Source organism: Dermacentor albipictus, chromosome 7 (assembly GCF_038994185.2).
Source record: "Dermacentor albipictus isolate Rhodes 1998 colony chromosome 7, USDA_Dalb.pri_finalv2, whole genome shotgun sequence".
Taxonomy (NCBI): domain Eukaryota; kingdom Metazoa; phylum Arthropoda; class Arachnida; order Ixodida; family Ixodidae; genus Dermacentor; species Dermacentor albipictus.
The window spans coordinates 12,429,323-12,443,635 of record NC_091827.1 but is presented as its reverse complement, the minus strand read 5'-3'; the positions used below and the strand labels follow the sequence as shown (position 1 = coordinate 12,443,635).

At 42.6% G+C, this 14,313-nt stretch overlaps 1 protein-coding gene across 1 annotated transcript in view; it reads right to left on the bottom strand.

The window, feature by feature from the left end:
• The window catches only part of LOC135904424 (xaa-Arg dipeptidase-like), a 141,017-nt gene that overhangs the window by 117,312 nt on the left and 9,392 nt on the right, over nt 1-14,313 (bottom strand). The window lies entirely within an intron of this gene.

The window sequence follows — 14,313 nt, the reverse complement described above, 5'->3', positions numbered from 1 at the left end:
AGATCAGTTGTCGAATGTTCCAGAGTAACCGCTGGGAACCGCGTGCCTTTCACAAAGTTCTACACCATTCTGGTCGCGAATAGTGTAGAACACAAGGTTCTGTTGTCGCCGAACACAAGGTTCGGCAACAACAGACAGCGGATAGAAGCATCGATAACATTGTGGAAACTTCCGATAAGTGTAGACGCATCCTGCGCTGAGCGATAGCATTTCTTAGACGTTGAAAGCGCTCACCCGTAAAGGATAAACGAGTTCACGTGTCAATACACTGTCGAAATACTTCTTCCTTACTTTTGTACAAAGAATGTTTTAAGTACACCGTTTGTATAAAGAATATTTGCAATACACCGTCAAAAGATTTCCTTCTTACTTTTGTGTAAAGAATATCTTAAGTACATTGTTCAAAGATTTCCTTCTTACTTTCCTTTAAAGAATGTTTTAAATACGCTGTTAAAAAACTTCCTTCTTACATTTGTATGAAGAACATTTTAAATACACCGTTAAAAGACTTTCTTCTTACTTTTGTATAAAGAATATTTTAAATACACCGTTAATAGGCGTCCCTCTTACTTTTGTATACAGAATATTTTAAGTACACCGTTAAGAGACTTTCTTCTTACTCTTGTATAAAGGATATTTTAAACACACGGTTAATAGACTTCTATCTTACTTTTGTATACAGAATACTTTAATACACACTTAAAACACTTCTTTCTCAGTTTTTATAAAGAATATTTTAAATGCGCCACTAAAAGATTTCCGTCTTACTTTTGCACAGAGAATATTTTAAGTGCCCCGCCAACATGTCTTCTAGCTTTTGTCTGTATAACAACTTTAGTACTCCGTCAAAAAGTTCGTTACTTTTGTGTAAAGAATGTTTTACTATGCATCATCAAACAATTGTTTTATTTCTGAAGGGCATATGTATCCTCAGTACGTCCACAGATCGTACTGTTTGCCGTAAAATATTTAGAGTGGGGAGTAATTTCAAAATTCTTGATAAATTTTTCTAAGACACAATAATACCGATATATGACATACTCAGGAATCAAGCTCTTCGTTTTAAGTCATAGTTCCTATCCAAGTCGGTAGCGAATTGTTGACGGAGTGCTACTAAAATGTTTAAAGAAATATGTTCGTAAACAGTTAGAACTAATCCTTTTAAAGGCTCTACTGGACTACGTGAGCGTGCGGTGACGTCAGCTCACTTCGAGAAAATTTGCTTGCGCTACACCACCTGACCGGTGTGATAGCGGAGAAATGTGCAGGCCGCGCACCAGTTGCGCAGCTTTATCCCGGCCTTAGGGCTGGTTAATTAAAGGCCAATTTATGCTTGAGCCGTGACGCGTGCGGTCGTGCGGAAAACTGTACGTTTCGCACACTGGTTCCCAAATTTTAGTATACACTGGGCTGGTACATGCAGTGTAAACCGAAATGTGTGTACCAGTCTACGAAATGTGCAATTTTTCACCTGATCATATGCGTGGGGGCAGGCGGGTGGTGTGGCGTGGGGCTCGAGCGTAAATGACCCTTACCACGCACTGCTATTGCAAGGCCCCCAATTAGCTTTGCAACGAGATAATCAGGTCAGTGCACTCCGCGATATAAATAGTACGCCCTAATCTAGAACGTGTCAACACAGTAGCGTCACGATATTTCTTAAAAAAGAAGAAAAAAGAGCCGAAACTCAGGGTAAAACGGCTTTGGACGTTGCCGCTGAAATGTCCAGAAGGCTGCAAAATACAGCTGCTGCTGAGTAAGAGCGAGTATTGACCTGTGAAGCGTACATGTCGAATAGAAAGAAAAGCTGAACTTTTTGCAAGTAACCCATTTCTGTAAAAAAAAATGAAATTACTGTTACTGAATAAAAAATGTAGCTTTGTACGCGTCCCTATTCGAACGCTTTCGTCCCTGCCTCCTACCGACGGCTTCTGCACATTAAAAGAAACTAATAGGATGTTGCATCAAATTGATGGCAAAATGACGATGTGAACTGATCTGCTTTACGGCAATGGTAGCTTGCTGTGTGTAAAAACAGATTGAAAAGAAATGATTATGCACTCTTAATATTCAATGATTTCGCTTCATAACACGGCGACAAAATTCTGAGGTCCGACAAGGTTTCATCATGACATCCGTAACTATGGCATTCCAGATACCAAGAGCCAGGATATCAGAGGCCATGCTTTTGCCTTGCTTCGGGCGTCTCAAAACCGCTGACGTCATAGCCGCCACGCTGTGGACGTGTATTTGACTATAAATATACTACTACAAAAGGCTTCAGCACCATATTGCACTGGGCGCCATGGAGCAAAGTTTTGCCTTTGAAAGCATCATCATCATCATCTTCAGCTTGGTTACGCCCACTGCAGGGCAAAGGCCTCTCCCATACTTATCCAACTACACCGGTCATGTAACAATTGTGGCCATGTTGTCCCTGCAAACTTCTTATCTCATCCACCCAGCTAACTTTCTGCCGCCCCCTGCTACGCTTCCTTTCCCTTGGAATCCAGTCCGTAACCCTTAATGACCATCGGTTATCCTCCCTCCTCATTACAGGTCCGGCCCATGCCCATTTCTTCTTCTTGATTTCAACTAAGATATCATGAACTCGCGTTTGTTCCCTCACCCAATCTGCTCTTTTCTTATCCCTTAACGTTACACCCACCATTCTTCTTTCCATAGCTCGTTGCGTCGTCCTCAATTTGAGTACAACCTTTTTCGTAAGCCTCCAGGTTCCTGCCCCGTACGTGAGTACTGGTAATAGACAGCTGTTGTACACTTTTCTCTTGAGGGATAATGGCAACCTGCTGTTCATGATCTGAGAATGCCTGCCAAACACACACCAGCCCATTCTTATTCTGATTATTTCAGTCTCATGATCCGGATACGCGGTCACTACCTGCCCTAAGTAGATCTATTTACCACTTCCAGTGCTTCGCTGCCTATCGTAAACTGCTGTTCTCTTCCGAGACTGTTAAACATTATTTTAGTTTTCTGCAGATTAATTTTTAGACCCACCCTTCTGCGTTGCCTTTCCTGGTCAGTGAGCATGCATTGCACTTAGTCCTCTTAGTTACTAAGCAAGGCAATATCATCAACGAATCGCAAGTTACTAAGGTATTCTCCATTAACTGTTATCCCCAATTCTTCCCACTCCAGGTCTCTGAACACCTCCTGTAAACAGGCTGCGAAGAGCATTGAACAGATCGTATCTAAGTGCCTGACGCCGTTCTTTATTGGGATTTTGTTGCTTTCTTTATGGAGGGCTACGGTGGCTATGGAGCCGCTATAGATATCTTTTAGTATTTTTGCATACGGCTCGTCTACACCCTCATTCCGCAATGCCTCCATGACTGCTGAGGTTTCGACTGAAACAAATGCTTTCTAGTAATCAACGAAAGGTACATATAAAGGTTGGTTATATTCCGCACATTTCGCTATCACCTGATTGATAGTGTGAATATGATCTATTGTTGAGTAGCCTTTACGGAATCCTGCCTGATCCCTTGGTTGACAGAAGTCTAAGGTGTTCCTGATTCTATTTGCCATTACCTTAGTGAATGCTTTGTAGGCGATGAACAGTAAGCTGATCGGTCTATAATTTTTTCAAGTCTTTGGCGTCCCCTTTCTTATTGATTAAGATTATGTTAGCGTTCTTCCAGGATACCGGTACGCTCGAGGTCATGAGGCATTGCGTATACAGGGTGGCCACTTTTTCTAGAACAGTCTGCTCATCATCCTTCAACAAATTTCCTGTTAACTGATCCTCCCCAGCTGCCTTCCCCCTTTGCATAGCTCCTAAGGCTTTCTTTACTTCTTTCGGCGGTACTTGTGGGATTCCAAATTTTCCTAGAGTATTCTCTCTTCCATTATCGTCGTGGGTGCCATTGCTACTATATAAATCTCTACAGAACTCCTCAGCCACTTGAAATATGTCATACATACTAGTAATGATATTGCCGACTTTGTCTATTAACGCATACATCTGATTCTTGCCTATTCCTAGTTTCTTCTTCACTGCTTTTAGGCTTCCTCCATCCCTGAGAGCATGTTCAATTCTATCCTTATTATACCTCCTTATGTCAGCTGTTTTACGCTTGTTGATTAACTTAGAAAGTTCTTTCAGTGCTATTCTAGCTCTAGGGTTAGATGCTTTCATACATTGGCATTTCTTGATCAGATCTCTCGTCTCCTGCGATAGCTTACTGGCATCCTGTCTGACGGAGTTACCACCAACTTCTATTACACACTCCTTAATGACGCCCATAAGATTGTCGCTCATTGCTATAACACTAAGGTCCTCTTCCTGAGTTAAAGCCGAATACCTGTTCTGTAGCTTGATCCGGAATTCCTCTAGTTTCCCTCTTACCCCTAACTCATTGATTGGCTTCTTGTGTACCAGTTTCTTCCATTCCCACCTCAAGTCTAGGCTAATTCGAGTTCTTACCATCCTATGGTCACTGCAGTGCACCTTGCCGAGCACGTGCACATCTTTTATGATGCCAGGGTTAGCGAAGAGTATGAAGTCTATTTCATTTCAAGTCTCGCCATTCGGGCTCCTCCACGTCCACTTTCGGCTATCCCACTTGCGGAAGATGGGATTCATTATCCGCATATTATTCTGTTCTGCAAACTCTACTAATAACTCTCCCCTGCTATTCATCCTAGAGCCTATGCCATATTTCCCCACTGACTTGTCTCCAGCCTGCTTCTTGCCTACCCTGGCATTGAGGTCGCCCATAAGTATAGTGTAATTTGTTTTGACTTTACCCGTCGCCGATTCCACGTCTTCATAGAAGCTTTCGACTTCCTGGTCATATTGACTGGATATAGGGGCGTAGACCTCTACGACCTTCAAAGTATACCTCTTATTAAGTTTAACAACAAACCTGCCATCTTCTCGTTAATGCTATAGAATTCCTGTATGTTACTAGCTATATCTTTGTTAATCAGGAATCCGACTCCTAGTTGTCGTCTCTCCGCTAAGCACCGGTAGCACAGGACGTGCCCGCTTTTCAGCACTGTATATGCTTCTTTTGTCCTTCTAACTTCACTGAGCCGTATTATATTTCATTTACTGCCCTATAATTCCTCCAATAGCACTGCTACACTCGCTTTACTCGATAATGTTCTAACGTTAAACGTTGCCAGTTTCAGATTCCAAAGGTGGCCTGTTCGGACCCAGGTATTCTTAGCATCCTGTGCTGCGTAATAGGTCTGACCGCCGCGGTGGTCAGTTGCTTCGCAGCTGCTGGGGACTGAGGGCCGGGGTTCAATTGTTGTATTCATATAGGAGGTTGTGACCAAGTACTGCACCAGGGCGGCCAATCCTACTCTAGTGAGGGAGTGCGTTACCAGTTCTGGTCACCGGGATCAGGCCGCACTCCAGGCCTGTTCATGCAATTTTATCAACACGCAATTTGTTTGCGAAGCCCATGGTGCTTTCTTTGTTCCATGATGTGAACGTTTCTGCAACTTCTCTGCCAGCTACGATGCAGTGTCGTGTGAAGTGATTTAATATTGGCACTGTCCGTGTTTTAAACTGCACACTGCACAAATGGCGACCAGTTGTTCCTCAAGACAGCACTGCGCCGAAGTATTGTCTGTCTCCAAATTATAGTAAAAGGTATGTTCTTTTCCATCATTTTTCATAAACATATTATCTTCAAGTTCTTCTGATTTTGAGTTTGTTATGCATGCCGCATTTTGGCAGGACATGTAGCGCGAACTGTAACGGCGTGAATTGTTTGAAGAACAATTTTCTTACATACTTGAACTATGCCGCGTCATGGGTTTCGCTTGAAGTTGCTTAAAGACGAAGCGTACAAATACTTCGTTTTCACAGCGTTCGCAATGACTTACTGTCTGGAAAATATTGCCAGATCTTGAACTCATTTTTTGCCTTTTCCTACTCTGGCTCAACATGATGAGATAGTGAAATATTGAACGTATAGTTTGACGGTTCACAATGACATATAATTCAGGGAACCGGTTCACAATGAGATATGTTGAACTGGTTAGACAAGTGCGAATATGAAAGAATCATTTGCACTTGTCTAACCACTGCAACATGTGCCAGTGTGAACCGGAATTTTTTCACCCTGGTATTTTGTTTTCGAGTAAAAATAAACAAACATGTCAAATTACAGAAGCGTTCCATATAATAAGGCGTGCTTAAAGATTCATCAGTCAGCCATTGGTTGCTATCAATGACAAAGAATTTGTATTCTTGAATACTGCTTCAAGCTCTGTAATCCGTTTATATAATAATGGATGACACGTTCTGCACATGCTCGGTGCAGCTAGCTGGCCTGTGTCTTTCCAAAAATAAACAGTTGTGAGCAAGCGCTCGCGTGTCCACCTTCTCTGCGTTCGTATCTCTTGTGCTTGCTACAAATTTCACCATAAATAAACCATGTAATTGACTTTTTGAGTGAGTAAATTATTAATGCAGATAATTGGTCAAGAAAGCATTTTGGGAAACTGAAATTATTCAGGCCACAACGTTGGTGGCTATAACAATAGATTTAGGCTGTTCCCTTTCCTGCGGAAACGACCTTGCACACTTTCCTTATTTTAATAACGCGTAGTAAATACAACGCAGCAAAGGATATGCATTGTAAAATGTGCCCCATCATTGCCATTTCCTCAGCAAGTAAACAGGGATGACGGTTAAAATTTTAGCATTCATGTGAACTTCATGTCAACCTTGTTAACAACTGTTCTATATATGTGATGTGCTAGCATGAACATGATGTTAACACTGACCATCTTGTTTCTGTGCAGGGTCCACTCTGCAAACATTCTGAGAGACATCAGCTCTGAATGTAAAAAACTCATTGTAATCGATGCTTGCTAGAGATTATGCTACAGCTGCCATGTCAACATCAACTAAGTCACGATTTATTGATTATTTTTAATAATTTCTCTATTAATTCTCTCACAATTACGTGTAAATATTCTTGTGTGAATAAACTTTTTTAGTGCCAACTTGCATCTGTTTTCCATGTACATGCACCTTCTAGGTTGCATACTGCCTTTTACCAGCATGTTCACACATACTGACAAATTTTTACATTATGCTACTAGGTCGTATGTGGGACAAATGTTACTAGGGGAATAGTAAGACGTCAGTAGCAAGTACATAAAGACATGTAAGGAAAATATCGCCAGAGTGTTACTACAGAGCCTAAAGACTTGTGTTGGTTGACGGTTACTAGAATGTTTACAGACCATCTATGGACATTCTTCAATTGAAGTGCGGTGGCCAATTCTAGATAGGATGTTACTAGGGTGTATAAAGACAAATGTTAATAGGTGATTGGTAAGAAGTTGGCAGAGCGTTTACAAACATTTTTCAATTGGAAGAATGTTAATATGGTGTATAAAGTAGGCCTGTTAATAGGGGATTGGTAGGAAGTTGGCAAAACGTTTACAAACTTTCTTCAATTGGAAAAATGTTACTATGGTGTATAAAGACAAATGTTCATATGAAATTGGTAGGAAGCTTAAAGACATCCTAGGAAAACATTTCCATTGGGAGTTGGTGGCCAATTGTTTCTAGGGTGTTACTAGATCGTTGTTAGGATGTATAAAGAAAGTTGGTAGGATTTCAATTGACTGTTGGTAAGTCCTAGTAACAATAGTCTAAAAACAGTCTAAAAATGCCGCTACAAATTTTTATACGGGTACGTTTGGGTGGATGTCTTATTCTCCCTTTATTAAGTTTTTCATATTATAATTTGAAATGATTCCCCAAATGTATGCAAACTTGTGTACACACTATATGGCGTCATATGCAATTGCTAGCAGTAGTGCACTCTGCAAAAATGAATTTCACAGCTATTTAAGGTAAAAACATATGCTTGCATGTAGGCTCAATTAGTAGCAAAGAGACACTTCTAAATACATAAAAACTTACATCATAAGAGTGATGAAGAGCACTTAAAGGGCCCCTGAAACGGTTCGGACAAATTTTGTAGACGCGTAGGGTACAGCTTAAGTAGAACATTCGCACCACAATTTAAGTGAAGCGTTACGTATTAATGGAGCTACAAGCGATTACAAGTTACCCTCCTCCCCAGCCATGCTTTTCCTCCTCAACTCGTTCGCCGAGCGAGCGGGGCTAAGCTCCGCCTTCACTGGTCCTGCGTCACGGTGCGACGTCACATCATCCACTTCCGGTTGTTTTGGAGCCTGCCCCCGCCCGCGCGAAACCTCTCTGCTAGCCGCTTGGCTGTCGGCCCCAAGCGAGAGCTATCGAAGCAGCGTGCGTTGCGAGCATTCTGTCGTAGCGCCGAACGTGTCTGGTATTCCGTTAACCACAGGCAAGCTGGTCATTTCGGCAAATGACTGGAGGCATAAACTCAAGCTGATGACAGAACGTTGGCGTAGACGTACGTGAGCAGCCTGATCGGTCTGCACGGTCCAGACACTTGTTGGCGCAGCGCTTAACCAGCCAAACAAAGCGCTAATATTGCTCTAACCAAGTGTAAAACATTTTAAACATTTATAAAAACAACGTGTTGATTATTACACTCCTGCGAAAAATACGCACCAGCAGCAAATAAGAATACGCTTCGTTGCTGCTACTGTGTATTGTTGAGCTCTATGCCACCAGGCGGCTGCACCGTGCAGACCATTCACATTTGCCCTTCTGCTCATCTCGGCTCATCCCGTTACGGCACAGTCAAGCGGCCAGACCCTGTCACCTTGCGCTTACGTTTGCCCTAATACGGGGCTCGCGAAACGCTATTGCGTTAGTAATCTTCCGGTGTAAAGTGACGGCCACAAACGCGCAAATCCTGGCGCCGATCGGATAGCGGCAGTCCGATGCGCAGCAGCCAGTTCGCTCGTACGCTGCCTTGCAGAGAGACACGATGTCGCAGCTTGACATATTACCAGTCGCTCTGTTTGCAGTCCACAAGGCAACAAAGTCGAACCATAGTGCTCGCGAAAAGACTGAGACCATCTCTGACCGCGGAGCTCTCGTCAAAATGGAGTACGTTGTAACACAAGCAGACGACACTTACTGTCTGCCGGAAGTGCTTAAGTGTACTGAAAAATTGTTCTTGTGCATTCTCTATATGTTACTTTCTTTTTATAAAAACAAATTAACTAACATTCCAACTATTACGAAGATCATTTGTTTACCATAAAGTTGGAAAAATTATCGATCACGCGCCCTGGTCAGCCAATCGGATAGCTCGCCCCACTGACGTCATATGGGTGATTTCAGTAATATGGGTAGGGGCGGCTTAAAATTCCGCCGAGCATTGCGCTGCGATCGGCAGCGATGTGCATTTTTAAAACCTTATAATAAATTACACGCTTTACGCAGAGCACTTAGATGTGTCAATTAATGATCAGAAGGACCTACTCTAACGACTCAGTACGTTTGTAGAAAATCGTCAAAAGCGTTTCAGGGTCCCTTTAAAAAACAGGAAGCTCGCTTGAAATTTATTCGAATAGGTTAAAGGTACATCGTGATAATGCTTCCCGAAGACTGACTGAATGAAATATAAAAGATGACACTGAAGAAAAATAAAACGCGAAATTTAACTATTGTTCACATTAAAATGTTCCCGTCCACATTGTCACGTGGTGGTGACGTTGAAGGACACAGCAGCAATACTGTGAAAGACAAAACGAACTTTTATTGGGCGAACCTGCGCCCACAAAAACAGTCTACACTTATAGCACAACGATAGCGGCGAACAATGTCGGCGATCGTCGAAAATTTGATCAACGGGTCAAGCGCGTCGGCTTTTATACATCAATCGTCGAATGTTCCAGACTAATCGCTGGGACCCGCGCGCCTTCCCCAAAGTTCTACATTATTCGCGTCGCGCACACATGCAATAAGATTACACATGGTTCGGTCACAGACAGTGGATGGAACCATCGATAACATTCCAGAAGCTTCCCACGCATGCAAGCAAGTCCTGCGCAGTGCGATAACATTTGTTAGGCGGTGAAACGTGTCGCCCGATGAAGACAAGTACACGTGCCAATATAAAATAGCCAAATGACCAGATGCTATTTCAGAGCAAAGAGTTTCGTTATTGTAGTTCCAATCTAAATGTCTGTTAAGAAAAAAAGCATCGAGATAAATTATGATTCAGAGCGCTCAAGTGGACATTGATAAATGCGAAAATGATGGTATCGCTTGTTTACGGTTTTGAACCAGGAATAAACATCGCGTTCTTTATGTGTGCTAATGGGTCACTTAGTTACCACAATAAGAACAATAAGAAATCTTAGCAAGTTCTAATTAAGATTTTTCTTGTATATACTCGATGTTGTTATCCGTAAGTAATAAAGCAGTGTCATCGGCATACAACAGTAAAATAGGAAACTTGAAATTATGGAGCAAAGCATTGACATGCATTGTATATATGGCAAGGAGCCAAATATGGATCCCTGTGCACTCCTGCTCGAATATACTTAGGGGATGAGTTTATCCGGTTTATGGCAACCACTTGTTTACGTGTGCTAATATAACTACGAAAAATATCATGTAGGTTCGTTGCGAAACCCATAACTGTTTATTTTATCAAGTGGTATAGAGTCAAGAGTATCAAAAGTTTTATAAATAGAGAAAGATAATGGATACTAGTTAGTTATTATGAAGGGCGTTATTTATTGCTTCTGTTAACGTACATACTGCAGTGTAGGTTGGTCGTGCAAGTGAAGAAACAACAAACACATTGCGTTGTGGGCTTTCTCGAACACAGTGCTAGGCATGGTTATTTCTAGTAATTGACCCACCCGTGGAAACAGGGGCTTTTATAATTCTGGTGTAACTCTTGAAGTTGCCAAAAAAGTCGGTACGGAATCTTAGTTAACTGAACCTCCCATTCAGATTCATTGGAGGAATCCAAAAGTCCATCAATACGAAGGATGAGCTCCCGAAAAACGTCATCAGGAACGATGTAAAATTGTTTCTTTAAACCACCTGTATATCTTCACTGTCACATCATCGCACGCGGAAGTGGCATCCTGATCAGAGGCGAAGGCACGAAATGATTTCACCTGTTGTCTTCAGCTTTCCCGCTGAATCATTCGCTCTATTGTGAATAGTGAATAATAAGAGGTTGTCCTCCCGCGGAAACACAACCTTGCTCTGTCACTGATGCGGATGATTTCACCCAATTTGAGGTTCCCGTTGCATTGCTCGTAGCATAAAATGAACAATTACCTCGAGTGTATGTCAATATTATCATAAAGGTGCGTTTTCCAGCTTTCACTACTGACTTTTAATGCTGGGACTGGTTTATGACGCGTTCTGAAGTATTTGGTGATGAACACCTGCTTCGATCTTTCGTTTTTCTAGAGTCACCGTTCTGCAAAAATCCATATGACAATTTATTCAGCAGCGGATGTGGGTACAAGTATGAAAAGCGATACATGTTTGACTCCGAAAAGGGCAAATGCAAGCGGATTAGTTGGGACCCATGCAACACAGCTATTACTGTTTATGTAGCTCTTTGGAGCTGCCTGGAAGCGTGCGCACGTAAGTAAAATCAAACACATAATTTTTAAAGCGAAGCACTGCTTGCCGCTTCCACCACTTCACGTGTGCTGTTTGATGTCTTTTACCATGGGTCACGTAGGGCCAGGGGTAACAATGGGCTACGAAGTGTCCCGGCTAAGACTATCCATGTTGCCCATATGTGGCACTATCGGCTCGCGAGATGGCTTGATTCACTTCAGTACCAATTTTACAGCAAAGCATCCGATTTCTATCCACCTCCTCCCCACGACCCATCCCCTCCTTTGCGTTTGCTGACTGCGGACTAGCACGGTGGGTTCTCCGTGAGGTAATGAAAAGCAAGGTGACCCGTAGCACCCAAAAGGATTATGCACCGAGCGCCGATGCATCCCCTAATGGAAACAGAATTGCCACAAAGCCTGCAGTTGGTACAGAGGAACTTGAGGCGCGGAAGAAGCGTTGAAGGAGGCAGAACTATAGTAATGCGCAGTGAAGCACAATTTGGATCGGGAAAACGTGCTGACTCTTAGACAGGGAATAGAAGAGCGTCGATGCTCTAATAGATGGGGCTTGGTACGCTAGTGCACAATTGCTCATGAACAGGAAGCCGGAGGGCATGGATGCAGGGATATCAGAGCAAGGTAACAATACCATCCGCTACATTCACGAGCATTCATCCCCTCAGCCCTTCGCCTCGATTCGAGGATACATGGTTGCGCCACCACTCGGCATCACTGCTCTTCATTGACACTGCACGATAATTCTCGAGAAGCTTACCCCCGCATTATCATGTGATTCTCGATGACTCGGAGCTCTTCCTCCACTCCCCGAGTCGAGCGCAGTGCAGCCACTGGAGCGAAAATGACGCTACTCTTCTCACGAAATGCTGTCTACTGTGAGTGAGCCACAGTGGCCACTTCTGTCGAGGGGGTGGCGCTGTCAGCCACTGCCTTGTGGCTGGACACCAAAGTAGGTAGAGATTCAGGAACAGTTAAATGGAGAACAAATAAGGGTGTGTGCGGCTACAGAAACGAACCTTAGAGACTGAGAAGAGGCGCCAGTGAATGAGAATTATGTCTGGGAAGTGTGCAAGAGAACTAAATTGGACAGAAAGGGTAGGGGAATCTGAATACTCGTCCATCAGGGAGCCAAATGGAAAAGAGTAAATTCAATGTGTCAAGAGAACCTTTGGTTATCAGATACAACGAGTGAAAAGAAAACTTCGCTGGGCGTAACGTATTTGTGGACCAGAATTAATTGCACAGAAAAAAATCAAGAGTTAGTGGAATGCCTTAGTGCTGATATTAACAGTTTCCGGAATGATACCGAAATTATGCTATTAGGTGACATGAATGCCCACATACAGGATCTAGATGGCTATACCGACAACAACGGGAAGTCGATGCTAGATAGCTGTGAGCAACGTATCCTGGTTACTGTGAATACAGGGCCTAAGTGTCACGGGCAGGCCAAATGGGAAGTGGAAAAACGGCAATCGACCATTGACTACTGTCTGATGAAAGAAGAAATTCGTGATAAGTTGCGAGAAATGGTCATTGACGAGAAATGGTATAGAAGCGTAGGGAGCTACCATAAACGCGTCATTTTGAAAATGGAATATGTAGTTGGGAAAGAAAGCAAGGAGTGCGAATTGGCCAGTCCAAATGTAAACACAAAACAAATAACATTTATAGTCACAAGATTCGAGGAAGAACTTGGCAAATGGTCAAGCAAGGAGTGGGAATATAGTGAACTTCTAGTTGTAATAAGGACATAAATACAGAAAAGGAAGCAACATGTTCGTTGCAAAGGAAAAAAAACTGAAAAGCTGGTGGAACAGGGACATACGAGAAGCGATCGCCGAATGACAGAAAGCACCCCGAGAGCACAGGCAGGTAAAGAAGGCGCAGTTGCCAAAGGATGAAGTAGTCAGTCAATGGGAAATATACCGGGAGAAAAAATGCATGGTTCAAATACTGGTGAAAGCAAGGATAAAAGGTAACTAAACTTTGGTTGTCAGAAATACGTGAGAAAAAGAAGGCCGAACCTAGAATATCTTGTAACCACATTAATTATTAGGCACGAAGTCAGGAACAATACAGCATATCCTAGACGAAAATGGAAACAAACTGGAAGGGGACATGGCTTTAAACTACGTCCGAAAAATAACAGTCAAATCTTTCCAAGCCAATCACGAAGTTGTAGTTGAGGAATAAAGGCGTATGAAAGAGAACAATATGGAAAAGGGGCTGGTGCTGAGAAATTTAACTGGAAGTGAGCTGAAAAGAATATTGCTAAGCGCACAGGCGACAGGGCTAGACGACGTTCCCGTTAGGCGGATTTAAGAACGAGGACCAAAAAGTAAGGAAGCTCTGTTGAAAGCAGTTGAAAGAAGCCTAAAAGATAGAAGAATTCCAGACAATTGCGACGATGGAGAATGAATTTAATTTTTAATGTTCAGGGGGAGAAAGGCAGAATTAACTCATATAGACCGTTGACTATTACGTCGGTATTATATAGGTTAGCAATGCAGACAATCAAATTGAAGCTGCAAACATAGGCACAGAATAATTGCATTTTGGGATAACTCCAGAATGACTTAAGAATACGTAGCCGTTTGGATGATAACTTATTGTCCTTAATCAGTGTATTAAAACATCAAGAATAGAAAGGACACCGTTATACGTGGCCTTTTTAGACATTACAGTAGTGTATGACAACCTAGACCACAACAACATTTTGTGGGAAATTCTGGAAAGGGAAAGCATAGGCGATGGTTGTCTATAGCTTTTCAGAGAGATTTACCTAGAATATTT